Genomic DNA, 12930 nt, shown 5'->3' with positions numbered 1-12930 from the left:
CTAGTTTAAACTCCAAGCAAGTTATACCTATCTTATCTTCATCAGTGAATTTACCAGAGCTCTGTAAAGTCTACCAGATAACATTCTACAGTCTCACTCAATGTGGTTGACAAAGGTGAGGCAAAATGTTGACGAACTAAGACAAAGCAGGAAGAAAAATGAGTTTTGGGGGGGGGGGATTAGTCCCTACTCTTCCACTGAATATAAAAGAGGTTTTTTTTTTGTTTTTGTTTTTAATGATGGATTATTCTGAATTTTAAACATTTCAGGTCTATCATGTCATCAAACAACATTCTTTGTTTGACCTATACTGAGCTGCCCAGTAACCTGCTCACTTTTAAGCAATTCTCAATATTAGGGTTTAAATTAACCTAAACTCTTTAGCCTATAATTAAAAATGTTTTCTATAGCCATTAAGAGTGAGTGTGTGTGAGTGTGTGTGTGTGTGTGTGTATGTGTATGTGTGTGTATTAATCTTAGTCTCAGAGACATTTTTACATGCTTCTCGGGTATCAGCCTTTTATAAACTAAATATTGAGTTTGCTTGACCTCTGTTGTCAGTCTGTCAGTTTGTGAGAGCAACGAGATTATTTCATATCAAATTATACTTGTGAGTAATAAAATGTATTATAAGCTTTTTTAAGGAATGTAAAGAGGTTGAATAAGTTGGGCAGGGGAACTCTTAAAATTTTTTCCATCGTGTTTGCACTGTAATCGTTTTGTGTTTTCCTTATTTTGAAAACAAATTCATTTTTTTCTCATGGGAAAGAAAATGTATTTTTGGAAAGATTGACTATTATTCTGAATGTTTCACTTGTATAAAGGTGATAAATTTATAATTACTCATACACTCCTATGAACAACCGAGTGTCTTGAGTTAACTCCTTTTTTCCTGATTATAAATTATCAAGCAGGATATTATTTACCATACAATAATCCTAGATCTTTCAGCACTTTTTTTTTAAAACTCTTTTCCCTAATTACAGAGAACCTTAAGAGGTTGGTTTGTTTCTTTCTTTTAAACCAAGCAATGTGTCTCATGGGGCCTTTCTGTAGACTTTGTCCGGACCAGGTTGTTAGAGAAGGCCCTTATCCTGGCCAGTCTGTCCTGGCCAGCTACTTTTTTTTTTTTAAGGTACTTATGGGATTAGAACCCAGGGCCTTGTGCATGCTCGGCAAGCGTTCTACCAACTGAGGTATATCCCCAGCCCCTGACCAGCTACTTTTAGTAGACTTCTTTGAGAATCTGGCAGATGGCAGAGATGTATTTACAGTCATTAGAGCAAAACATAGATGCATGCAGACCATGTTTTACTCGCACCAAAATGTGTTTCTCTGTCACAACCACAAACTACCCCTAAATGGGAACTAAGTCAATTAATACTTTTGTCTGACAAGCAACCACTATTAGATTTATTTTATGATGTTGACATCTTTCTGCCAGTCAAAATATAAAACGAATAGTTCAAATGGTCAGGTTTGGTAATATTATCAGAACCTCAGTGCAGCATGGTAATCAAGTTCATGATAGCCTACGGTGACACACATCCTTTACTGTTACTGAAAGAAGGCTTGATGGGCCACACAGCTCAGCAAAAGATATCGTGAGTCCATCAGTGCTGAATCATTGAACAGAATAAAGCCTGTGTGCTACCCCAAGAAAACAGACTTGAAACACAATGTGCCATCTCTCCATGACTGTCATGGGAACAATTCTCAGCACTAAAACCATGACTTATCTGGCCCATGTTGACCAGTTCTCACCCCAGAGCTACTCCTTTGATGTGGCTCTCAAAACCACAAATATTCCCAAGAGGAATCAAAACAACACAGCACCAAAAATTCAGTATAAATGCTTTTAGCCACTCTCAAATGCCAATATTCAGTAGGAAGCTTTATTGCTCTGGGTGTGGATAGTTTGAGAAGAAAGGAGGCGGAAAAAAAATCACAAATTGCCTTCAAGATATGACATGATGACACAAGTGGTGAAAGTTAATTTTTAACTGTTCTTTATAAATATATAGCTGTGGAGTCGAAATTCTGTACATGTAAGCTCTTCTGGTAAGACACATTATGGCAAAGATATGGTGAATTCATGGCCATATCGAGGGAAATGCATGTTTAGTTACTTAAATCAAGTCTATTGAGCAGTTTTGTTTAATATTGAGAGCTTATCAAAATTCTTGGCATTTGAATTCAACAGATTGACTTGAAAAAAATGTGAAATCCATATTATAATTCTAGTAAACTTGTCTCTATTCAGTATTTATGTCATTAAAAAACACTTCTCAAAGAGTGTAGTAACTAGTAAAAAAATTAAAAGATCCTGAAATCAGACAGATCTGAAAACATCTGTAGATACATTAACTGTGTGACTTTGAACAAATTACTGAATGTGTGCATGTAGGCTTTGTTTTACTTTTTAGTAAAATGTGTTTTTTAAATCATCTATCTCATAGGGATTTTCTGAGCATTAAGTGAGATAGGTTCATAAGACCTGGCACATAGTATACTACCAATAAGTAGGATTACAACTTACTCAAATTAAGTTTATTAAATGTCTTAAGATCCAAAGTAAGTCTCCTTAGGTCTTACATACAACCTCTACTTCCCCACTCACAAATATTTATTTAAATACATCCCAAGACAGTCCTCCAACATCTATTCTCTTGACATGAAATATACATATTTTCCATGAAAAAAAATTTGAGATTCACAGAACTCCAGAGTTAACATAAATTACTAGTGCTTCATCTTGCAGATTCAAAAAACTGAAGTCCCCCAAATAGATAATCTTTCCCACAGTCACATGAACCAGTTCTTCTAAATTCCAACTTACGGTTCTTTCTGAGACAGTGTGAGCATAAAATAAACATCTTCTTTCTTATCTTTTATAGTTTATGTTTCCTGTTTTCAAAAGTCATGGTTGTTAGTCTGATTCAAATAAATGCTACCAGGATCGTGTTTGTTCAAAAAAAATCTTTAATGAATATTGCTGATAGTGAAATTATACTGCTATTTTTAAATGATGTACTATCAAAAACTAATCACACACAGGTTAATGCAGTGGTGCTACTATCCATCACTTAGGGCAGAATTGATAGAAACTATTGGCTCCCCTGCCCTTCTGTGTAGCTTTGGGCTGCTCTGCATCCTTCTTTCTGTGGCTGCCCAAGTGCTCTTGGTATAAAGACAAAATTCTCAACCTCATATTACAAAGCCATGAGAAATGGGTTCCCTGCGTCTTCCTCTCTCTGCTATCTCTGACTTGCTATCTAGCCCTCTTTCTATGACATTCCTCATAGAAATAGAAAAAGCCATCATGAAATTCATCTGGAAAAATAAGAGACCCAGAATAGCTAAAGCAATCCTTAGAGAAAGAGTAAAGCAGGTGGCATCACTATACCAGACCTTAAACTATACTACAGAGCAATAGTAACAAAAACAGCATAGTATTGGCACCAAAACAGACTGGTAGACCAATGGTACAGATTAGAGGACATAGAGACTAACCCACAAAATTACAATTATATTAGACAAAAGTGCCAAAAACATGCATTGAAGAAAAGATGGCCTCTTCAACAAATGTTGCTGAGAAAACTGGAAATCCATATGCAACAAAATGAAATTAAACACCTATCTCTCACCATGCACAAACTCAACTCAAAATGGATCAAGGACCTAGGAATAAAACCAGTGACCCTGTGTCTAATAGAAGAAAAAGTAGGCTCTAATCTTCATCACATGGAATTAGGCCCAACTTCCTTAATAAGACTCCTTTGGCACAAGAAATAAAATCAAGAATCAATAAATGGGATGGACTCAAACTAAAAAGTTTCTTCTCAGCAAAAGAAACAATCTGTAAGTTGAATAGAGAGCCTACATCTTGGGAGCAAATCTTTACACCTCACACATCAGATAAAGCACTCTAAGGTATATAAAGAACTCAAAAAGTTAAACACCAATAAACAAATAACCTAATCAATAAATGGGCCAAGGACTTGAACAGACACTTCTCAGAAGATGATATACAATCAATCAACAAATATATGAAAAAATTTTCATCACTGCTAGCAATTAGAGAAACGCAAATCAAAACCACTTTAAGACTTCATCTCACTCCAGTCAGAATGGCAGCTATTATGAAGACAAACAACAATAAGTGTTGGTGAGGATGTGGTCGAAGAGGTACACTCATACACTGCTGGTGGGACTGCAAAATGGTGCAGCCATTGTGGAAAGCTGTATGGAGATTTCTTGGAAAATTGGGAATGGAATCACCATTTGACCCAGTTATCCCTCTCCTTGATCTATACAGAAAGGACTTAAAAACAGCATACTACAGGGACATAGCCACATCAATGTTTATAGCAGCACAATTCACAATAGCTAAACTCTGGGACCAACCTAGATGCCCTTCAGAATATGAATGGATTAAAAAATGTGGCATATATACATAATGGAATATTACTCAGCAATAAAAGAGAATAAAATCATGACATTTGCAAGTAAATGGCGTTGGAGAAGATAATGCTAAGCAAAATTAGCCAATCCCCAAAAAACAAATGCTGAATGTTTTCTTTGATATAAGGAGGCTGATTTATAGTGGAGTAGGGAGAGGGAGCATGGGAGGAATAGATGAACTCTAGTTAGGGCAGAGGAGTTGGAAGGGAAGAGAGGGGGCATGGGCTTAGAAATGATAGTGGAATGTGATAATCATTATTACCCAACATACATGTATGAAGACACGAATTGGTGTGAATGTACTTTGTATACAACCAGGGATATGAACAATTGTGCTCTATGTGTGTAATAAAAATTGTAATGCATTCTGCTGTCATATATAAATTTAAAAAAAGAAAGAATGAAAAAAATGTCAGTTGCAGCTTGAATTTGTGATTCTATGATGACTGTCTCTACCTCTACACTGAAAGCAAATGATAATGACAATGTTTTTGTTTACCATCGAGTCTCAGGACCTCTGTGCTCTTTGTCTGCTACAGGAAAGAAGCTCAACAAATATGTGTGAACATTGGCTAAATGAATAAATACATGAATGCATGACTTACTGAGAGAAAATTGAGGGAATGTCACATACTGGACTAACATACTCATTGCACTGAATTTATTTCAATGGCTTCCCCCAAACCTTAATTTGATAGCACAGTATATCCAAATAAAATAAAGCACAATTAATGAAATGAGAAGAAAAAAAAACCTAAAAGAAAAAAATCTGCTATTTCCTATGGACACAATAAACTCCAGATTGTAACCATAACCAACATATCCCAGGTTACTTAGATTAAGGAATCAGGACAAGACATATGAGAAGAGGTTGCCACCTTGTGGTTTACTTTCAAACTTGCCATTTTCAACCTCCTTGGAACTTTCTGCAGAAAAAGCCGCATTATAAACGATTGTTATATAGGGGAGTGGAACTTTGCTCAATTAAGTATTTCTTATATGATGTTATTCCAAAAAGTTAGCTCAAACATTATAATTTATTCCTTTTTATTTTTATCTTAATTAAATATCAGTTGTTCAGAAGATTAACATATATACAAGGTATAAATACTTAAATGAAAATGAACACATGTGCCTACCACCCAATTTAGCATTGCCAGTACTTTCAAATATCCCTCTGTGCTTTTTCTCAAACCTTTTCTCCATCTTCTCTATTCTTTAGGAATAACCACTGACCTGCTTCTATTTAGTGTATACCTATGTATATACCAATAAACAACATTTGCCATTTAGCATTCTAAAACTTCATATAAATGGGATCATATTTTATTTGACTTGCTTTTTAAATTAAATATTATTTCCCTGTGATTCAGGAGGAATCCATACATTATTTTCTACTTTGCTGTATTTCATTGTATGACGGTATGCAATATATTTAGCCACATTACTCTTGATGGACATTTAGATTGTTTCCATTTGGGACCCTTTATGGATGGAGCTGCTGTGAACAATCTTGACCACATATCCTGGTGCGCACATGTAGGGATTTCCTAAGAACTGAGCTGCAGGTATGGGAACATTTAACTTTATTAGATAATACCAAGTGTTCTCTAAATTTATTTTATTGCACCAATTTATACTCCCACCCTTAGTGTATATGATTTTTAATCATTCTACATTCTTGCCAACCCCTGATATTTTCAGATTTTTCCATTTTTGCCACTTGGAAGGGTATAAACAGAATCTCTTTTGTTATCTTCACCTGCATTTCCTTGGTCAGGAAAGATTGATCCTGTTTTCAAAGATTCTATCAATCACTCTTTTTTTTTTTTTCTGACAAGTTCAAGTTCAAGCTTTTTGCCTCATTCTCTCATTTATTTACTCAGGAGTCATTTGACTCACTCCCATATGCCAAGTACAAACGTAGCCTGAAGGACATAAAGATGAATACAACATAGACAGAGCTCTCTGCTGATGAGCTCTTGCCTTTTCTGTAGTTTTATCACTTTGGGGGAATCATAATAATTATCAAGACAAAAAAATGTGACCACCAATTGTAGGATTATCACTTTGCAACACATAAGTATAAATATGAACTCTAGCCTCAGGAAGCATACAAAAGCACAACTTATACAAAACAGAAGCAGATTATATAAATAGTATATAGTATACATATTATAAAAATTCAGAGAATATGATAATCAGGATAAAAGCTAATTGATCATTTAGGTCCATGGTTTAAATTAAAATTGGTTTCCTAATGTAGAAATATTCTTTCTTTCTTTCTTTCTTTCCTTCCTTCCTTCCTTCCTTCCTTCCTTCCTTCTTTCTTTCTTTCTTTCTTTCTTTCTTTCTGTACTGGGGATCGAACTCAAGGGCACTCCACGACTGAGCCACATCCCCAGCTCTATCTATTTTGTATTTTATTTGTAGATAGGGTCTCACTGAGTCACTTAGCACCTCACCAAATTGCTGAGGCTGGTTTTGAACTCGTGATCCTCCTGCCTCAGCCTCCCAACCCTCTAGGATTATAGGGGTACACCACTATGCCTGGCTAGAAATATTTTTCTATAGCCTTCTCATTATAGTAGGAAGACAAAAATAACGATTTCATTCAAAATAATAATTAACTAGAGATATGGAAATTATATTTTAAAACTAATTAAAAATATGCAAAAGGGATGGAAACATTTTTACAGATCATCATGTCTTCATCATGGATAAAGCACTTAATGGAATGTTCAGCAAATAAAGGAGTTCAATAAGTGTTAGACATCTTTCAGAATGACTAAGTTTAACTCTATTTCCACTTGCTCTTTTCTCGGTGAAAATACAGAGCTGTTATTCACATAAAATAGCATTATGTGGTACTCAAACTAAATATGATTGTTTTCAAGAACAGCCCTAACAATCTTATTTTTTTGGTTTCTTATTTCATTATTAAAAGTCCATGAAAATTACCCACCCCTCAGTATTCTCAGTCATCCTTCAAATTTTTAGTATTTCTCAGCTCAAATCATCATCTAGTTTAGTAAGCCAATTCTGGGTGAATGATGATTTTATATTTAAAATAAAGTAAATGGACAAGTCCAGGAAAGTACTTTTGCTATACAGCAAATTTTTTAGTGCATATTAAATAATTCCTGGGTTTGTTGTTGTTGTTGTTTGTTTGTTTGTTGCCTTTAAAGAACTTCTTCATACCTGGAATATTTCTGCAAACAGTTCTTCAGCATTTCCCCCTTATTTGTAAACACAAAATTGAATGTAATATTCTAGTTCTACAAAGTAGCAAGCTTTAGCTTTGTATAAATGACCTGATTGTACATTGTTGTGTCTAAATGACAACATCATTTAGGAAAAGTACAATTCTTAGACTAAAAATAACAACAGAATAGTAAAAAAAAAAAAAAAAAAACAATGAGAAAGATACTAACTAAAACCTAAAAACAAAAAATAAAAACAAACAACAACAAAAACCCTGGAAACCCCTAATTAAATATTTCCAAGGCAAGAAGCTTCTTTGACTGGATTTTCCTGACTTTCCTCCTTCAAAATCTTCTCCTTTGTCCTCCTTCAGCCAAAGTCAACCCTGCAAACCTTGGCTCTTCTTTTTGCTGCACTCTCTCTTGCCAAGTATTTTCATTCTTCAATCTCAAGTTCTCACCCCAGACCTAAATTGCCTCCAAATCCATCACCATTAATCACAAACATCATATGTACAGCTCAGTTTCACTTGAATGACCTCAGTCCAAATATAAATGCAACACGACTTCCTTCTTTGCCTCCCTCCCAGGCAGCTCTCTTTTGAAATAGGTAGATGATGATGAAAACCTTAATCATTTTCTCCTTTGATTCCCCTTCAACTGTAGTAAAGACAGACTTGTTCATTTTCGTATACCTGAGCCCACAGTAGTGTCCAGCACGGAGTAAGAATTCCTTAAGTGATTGCTAAATTGATAAATGAATGAAGAATGAATAAATAAAAATAACTGTGAAGTGTATACCTCCACTGTGCAGGCAAGAAGGGATCCAGAAGCTCAGAGAGGTTGGATCATTTACTCCAGGTAACTCAGCTAATATTGGCATAGTGAGGACTAATTCACAGTCTCTGACTTTTCAGCAAGAATGTTTTCATTGCCTTCATAAGACTTTTTTTCATCTCCATATTTACTCTTCTTTAACCTCTGGTTTGTGTATAAGTTTATTGTCTCTTTCTTACACTAGTCCAGACTCTTAGCTCTTTGAATTATGTATATAATTCAATGAACTTCTAGACAGATTCCCTTACTCTCATCTGGCTTCTACCAGTCTTCTCTGTATACATCAGCATTGTCTCACCACCTGTCTTTTCTCCTTCGCCTTCTCCTTGGCCTCCTTATAATAACTCATTCTGCCTCCTTCTAGAATCTCTCTTATCCTTTTATCATCTCTCTGAACTTCTGCTGCTTCCTTTGCTAGTTATTCTGCTTCTTGTCATTTTCCTATATCATACTGCCCTGGGTTTAATCCTTCTGTTTAATCTTCTGTTGTTTTTTTTTATAGATTCTCTTTAGGAGAGCTAGAATCTTCTTAAACTTCTAAGCTAATAGCTCAAAATCTATTTCTTCCACCTGAATTTAGAATCAAAGTTTACTCCTGTATTTCCAGCCACTTTGGCTATGCTGACTCTGTAAGGGATCAAACTGCATTTACATTCTCTTCCCATTGTTTCCCCACGTCAGCCTCTCTGTTACCATTTATGCCCCTTAACTTCACTAACCACACAGACCACAAACTATGGGTCATTAATGACTGTTCCCTATTCTTGACCCTGTAGGTCCTATAGTCACCAAATCCTCTTGGATTCCCTTTGTGACATTTTAGCTTGCCTTTGAGTCTCCATAATCTGGCTGCATCTGCCTATCTGACTCATCCTGCACTTTGTCCCAGCACAGATCCATTGCTATATATAGGCCACCTGGTATAGCTGCCTTTATTGCAGATGCCAGGACTTGGTCACAGTAATGGTTCATTTTAGTTATCCACTTGGTTAGATTAAGGATTGCCTGGAGAATTGTAAAGCATTATTTTCTGGTATGTCTGTGAGGGTATTTCCAGAGGAAATGGGTAGTGAGTGTGGATTTGATTGGGAAAATCTTCCCTCAGTGTGGACAGGCACCACCTCATTTCTCATTACTTCCCCTGCCCCACCTCATTACTCTCCTCCTGCTGCCCTTGGACATCAGAACTCTAGGATCTTGGATGTTGGTGAAGCCAGATTTAAAGTTAGGTAGTCAGTGTAGTTAGATTGGGTCTAATACCGAGTGAAATCTAAAATGGAGGCCATGCTGAGAATGATTCCAGGAAATGCAGGACAACTCATGGAATGTTAATGAAGTCCTGAAAAGGCCCTAGGCCAAAGTCCATCCCTAAGATGTGATAATGAAGTCCTTCCTTACCAGATTACTTCTTTGGCCCACCTGTGTGCCACCCCTCGGGCCTTCCAACCTACATTCCATCACCAAAACTATAAAAAGGGGAAACAACCGCACTTCCACGGATTCCACCTCTTGGGTCCCCTTCTTCCTCTGGGAGAAGTCTTTTCTGCTGTCCTTTAATAAACTTCTAATTTCTACTCTGACCTTGCCTCTGCGTGCTTCTTTGGTGTTATTCTTCAACATTGGGGAAACAAGAACTCGTCACCGGTCAACAGCGGTAACATTGGGACTCCAGGACTTATACCAGTGCCTCTGCACCCCATAGCCAACTGAGAATTCCACTATTGGCTTAACCTGGTTCTAGGACTTTCAGACTTGGACTGAGCCACACTACAGGCATCCCATGGTCTCCAGCTTACAGACAACCTGTTGTGGAACTTCTCAGTCTCCATAATCACATAAGTCAATTCCCATAGTAAATCCCTGATTGATTCTTTCTTTCTTTCCCCCTTCCTTCCTTCCTTCCTTCCTTCCTTCCTTCCTTCCTTCTTTCCTTCCTTCCTTCCTTCCTTCCTTCCTTCTTTCCTTCCTTTCTCTCTCCTATTGGTTCTATCTATCTCTCGGGATAATCCTAATATAGTCTTCCTGGATTCCCTAGATGAAATGCCCATTTTTTTTTCCTTCTCTTCCATTCTGCTAAGAGCCATAGCCAAGTATTAATGATGCATGGCATTTTTGGTTGAAAGGTGACGCCAGCAAGCCATTGAGATGATATGATTACCTTAAGATCTGCACTCAAATGGATATTAGACTCCTGCTGTCCACCTCAGCCTGCTACAGGACTCCTGGAGAGTTCCCATTGGTTGGGGAAGTGCAGTAGGAGGGAATTCCGGAAGAGGGATTTCCTGTTGGTGTGTGTGTCCAGGAGAACGCTGGGTATGTGGGTCGCCATATTTCCCGGGAGCATACAGGGCGTTGGCGGGAGTTTCAAAAATAAAGTTTGTTCCTATTTGAGTGGCTCGTGATTTTGTGCCCAGCCAGACTGCAGCACCATTCCAGATACTAATAGCCTTTATTTCCAACTTGGGAATGCGTTTTCAAGTTCTGTTTTCATCTAGCGCCCACTTATTTGTCTCTCCTCCCCCCCACCCTCTCTCTCTCTGCCTTTCCCTCTCCCTCTCTCCAACCGATTAAAGTACCTGACACATAGCATAGCAAATAGCAAAGAATCTATAGATGATGCCTATCACTTTTGTTAATGACAATGATACCAAGTACATTTTTACCTTTATTCCCCCCAGAGAAGTAAAAGTTCCTAAAGCACTAAGGTCACATCGTTTCTGGCTTTTATGCATTTCCTGGACTAATAACAAATACTCAGCTCGGGTAAAAGGAAAGCAAAACATAATCAAGCTCTCAGTCTATGTTTATGCCATTGTGAAATTTCAGATTTAAAAACAAAATGGAACCAAAACAAAACATATTCTCAAGAGCTCAAAAACAAAAGATTAGGATAATTTTGAAATTTTAGGATTAAAAAATTGCCTATATAGCACCATTTTTCCTTCTATAATACTCCAACATTTCCATATTTTCTTTTTGGGAACTCTGAGAGTTCCCCTTTGTCCTGAAAGTAAGAATTCCCAATCATAGATGCTATTTGGGGGGTCTGGGAGTTATATGATTTACATACTTGACATCTGCATGTAAGAAATCTACCATATTCATGTGAATTTCTTGTACAAAAATTAAAACTTAGATAAAATAAAAAAGTAAATGTATAATTAAAAGAAAAGAAGCCAGATTTTACCCAACCACATATCTCAAACAGATATTCTTGGATTTATAAAGGAGAACAATGTAGGAATTACTCCACTTTATACAAATAATACATAATATATACTAAAATAGAAATTAAATCTAAGCATGATGCAAAATAGGATATAATTCTTCCGACAGGTACTCAATCATACTCAAGATTAAATAAAAGATTAAATAACAGGGATTGAATATTCATTCAAATTATTTTTAAAGGCTGGAAACTGCAATTTTGGAATCTGTTGAACAAATTTATGAGTAATACATTCCAAATCTTTATGTTCAATCAATTCTAAATAATATCTATAATTTAGATATAGCGTCTTTAAAATTTTAGTGTAACATTTTTTAAGAAATTGAATTTTTAAAATTGTGTCTCCAAAAACACAACACTAAGTATTAAAAGTAAATAATCAGTAAATATCAAATCAAAAGCAGATAAACAGTCCCTTCTGGTTTTAAAGTTGAAGAGAAAGCAAAATGGTTGCACTTCCCTGACCGGGAATCGAACCCGGGCCGCGGCGGTGAGAGCGCCGAATCCTAACCACTAGACCACCAGGGAGCTGGCTTTGGAGCTTCTTTCACTTTATTTGTTTCCTATCACAACTGTGTTTGTGATTCTTACCAGTAGAGGGCAGATTGTGGGCCCTGGGCCATGCCTATTTGGTTTCTGCTGAGTCTCAGGCCTCAACACCGAGGCCAATTTTCAAAGCTAGGGCGGAGCTCTGACATCATTCTTCAGGAAAAATACTTGGACCCATAAATCCAATCTTCTTCTGATTACTATGTTGGAAAAGACGCCCTGAAACTCTCATTCTGATCACATCTAAATCTTTCTGTATGCCCAGATAAGTGTCAAGCTGCTGTGCAGATGTTGTAATTTGTTTTATTTCCTTTATCCAAATCCAACCTCCGCCTCTCACCGTGTCTCCTGCCTTTTTCTGTCGCAAGGCTCTTGAGTACTGAATCTGACCACAGACTGCAACTGACACTGCACACACACAGAAGCTCGAGCGCTGTAAATGCTGAGTGTCGAAGGGCCGAGTGTGTGTGTGTGTGTGTGTGTGTGTGTGTGTGTGTAATTACTTATAAACAAGAGCTATCACGTGATATATGTGATATATTGCTGAATAACTAGTGAAAACGTGGAATATATTACTAAATGAGTGGTGTGTCACAGACGTATCACGTGAGCGGTGGGTGGCCTGCCCCGCAGAACCAGTGTGTCCTC

At 36.9% G+C, this 12930-nt stretch overlaps 1 non-coding gene across 1 annotated transcript; it reads right to left on the bottom strand.

Moving 5' to 3' along the window:
• Positions 1–12189: 12189 nt before the first annotated feature.
• On the bottom strand, positions 12190–12261 carry Trnae-cuc (transfer RNA glutamic acid (anticodon CUC)). Its single transcript has one exon. It is a non-coding gene; the product is annotated as a tRNA-Glu (tRNA).
• Positions 12262–12930: the final 669 nt, after the last annotated feature.

The sequence above is a fragment of the Ictidomys tridecemlineatus genome, chromosome 8 (assembly GCF_052094955.1).
Source record: "Ictidomys tridecemlineatus isolate mIctTri1 chromosome 8, mIctTri1.hap1, whole genome shotgun sequence".
Classification (NCBI taxonomy): Eukaryota; Metazoa; Chordata; class Mammalia; order Rodentia; family Sciuridae; genus Ictidomys; species Ictidomys tridecemlineatus.
Note: the sequence above shows the minus strand (reverse complement) of the source record. Positions and strands in the feature narration are given on the sequence as shown.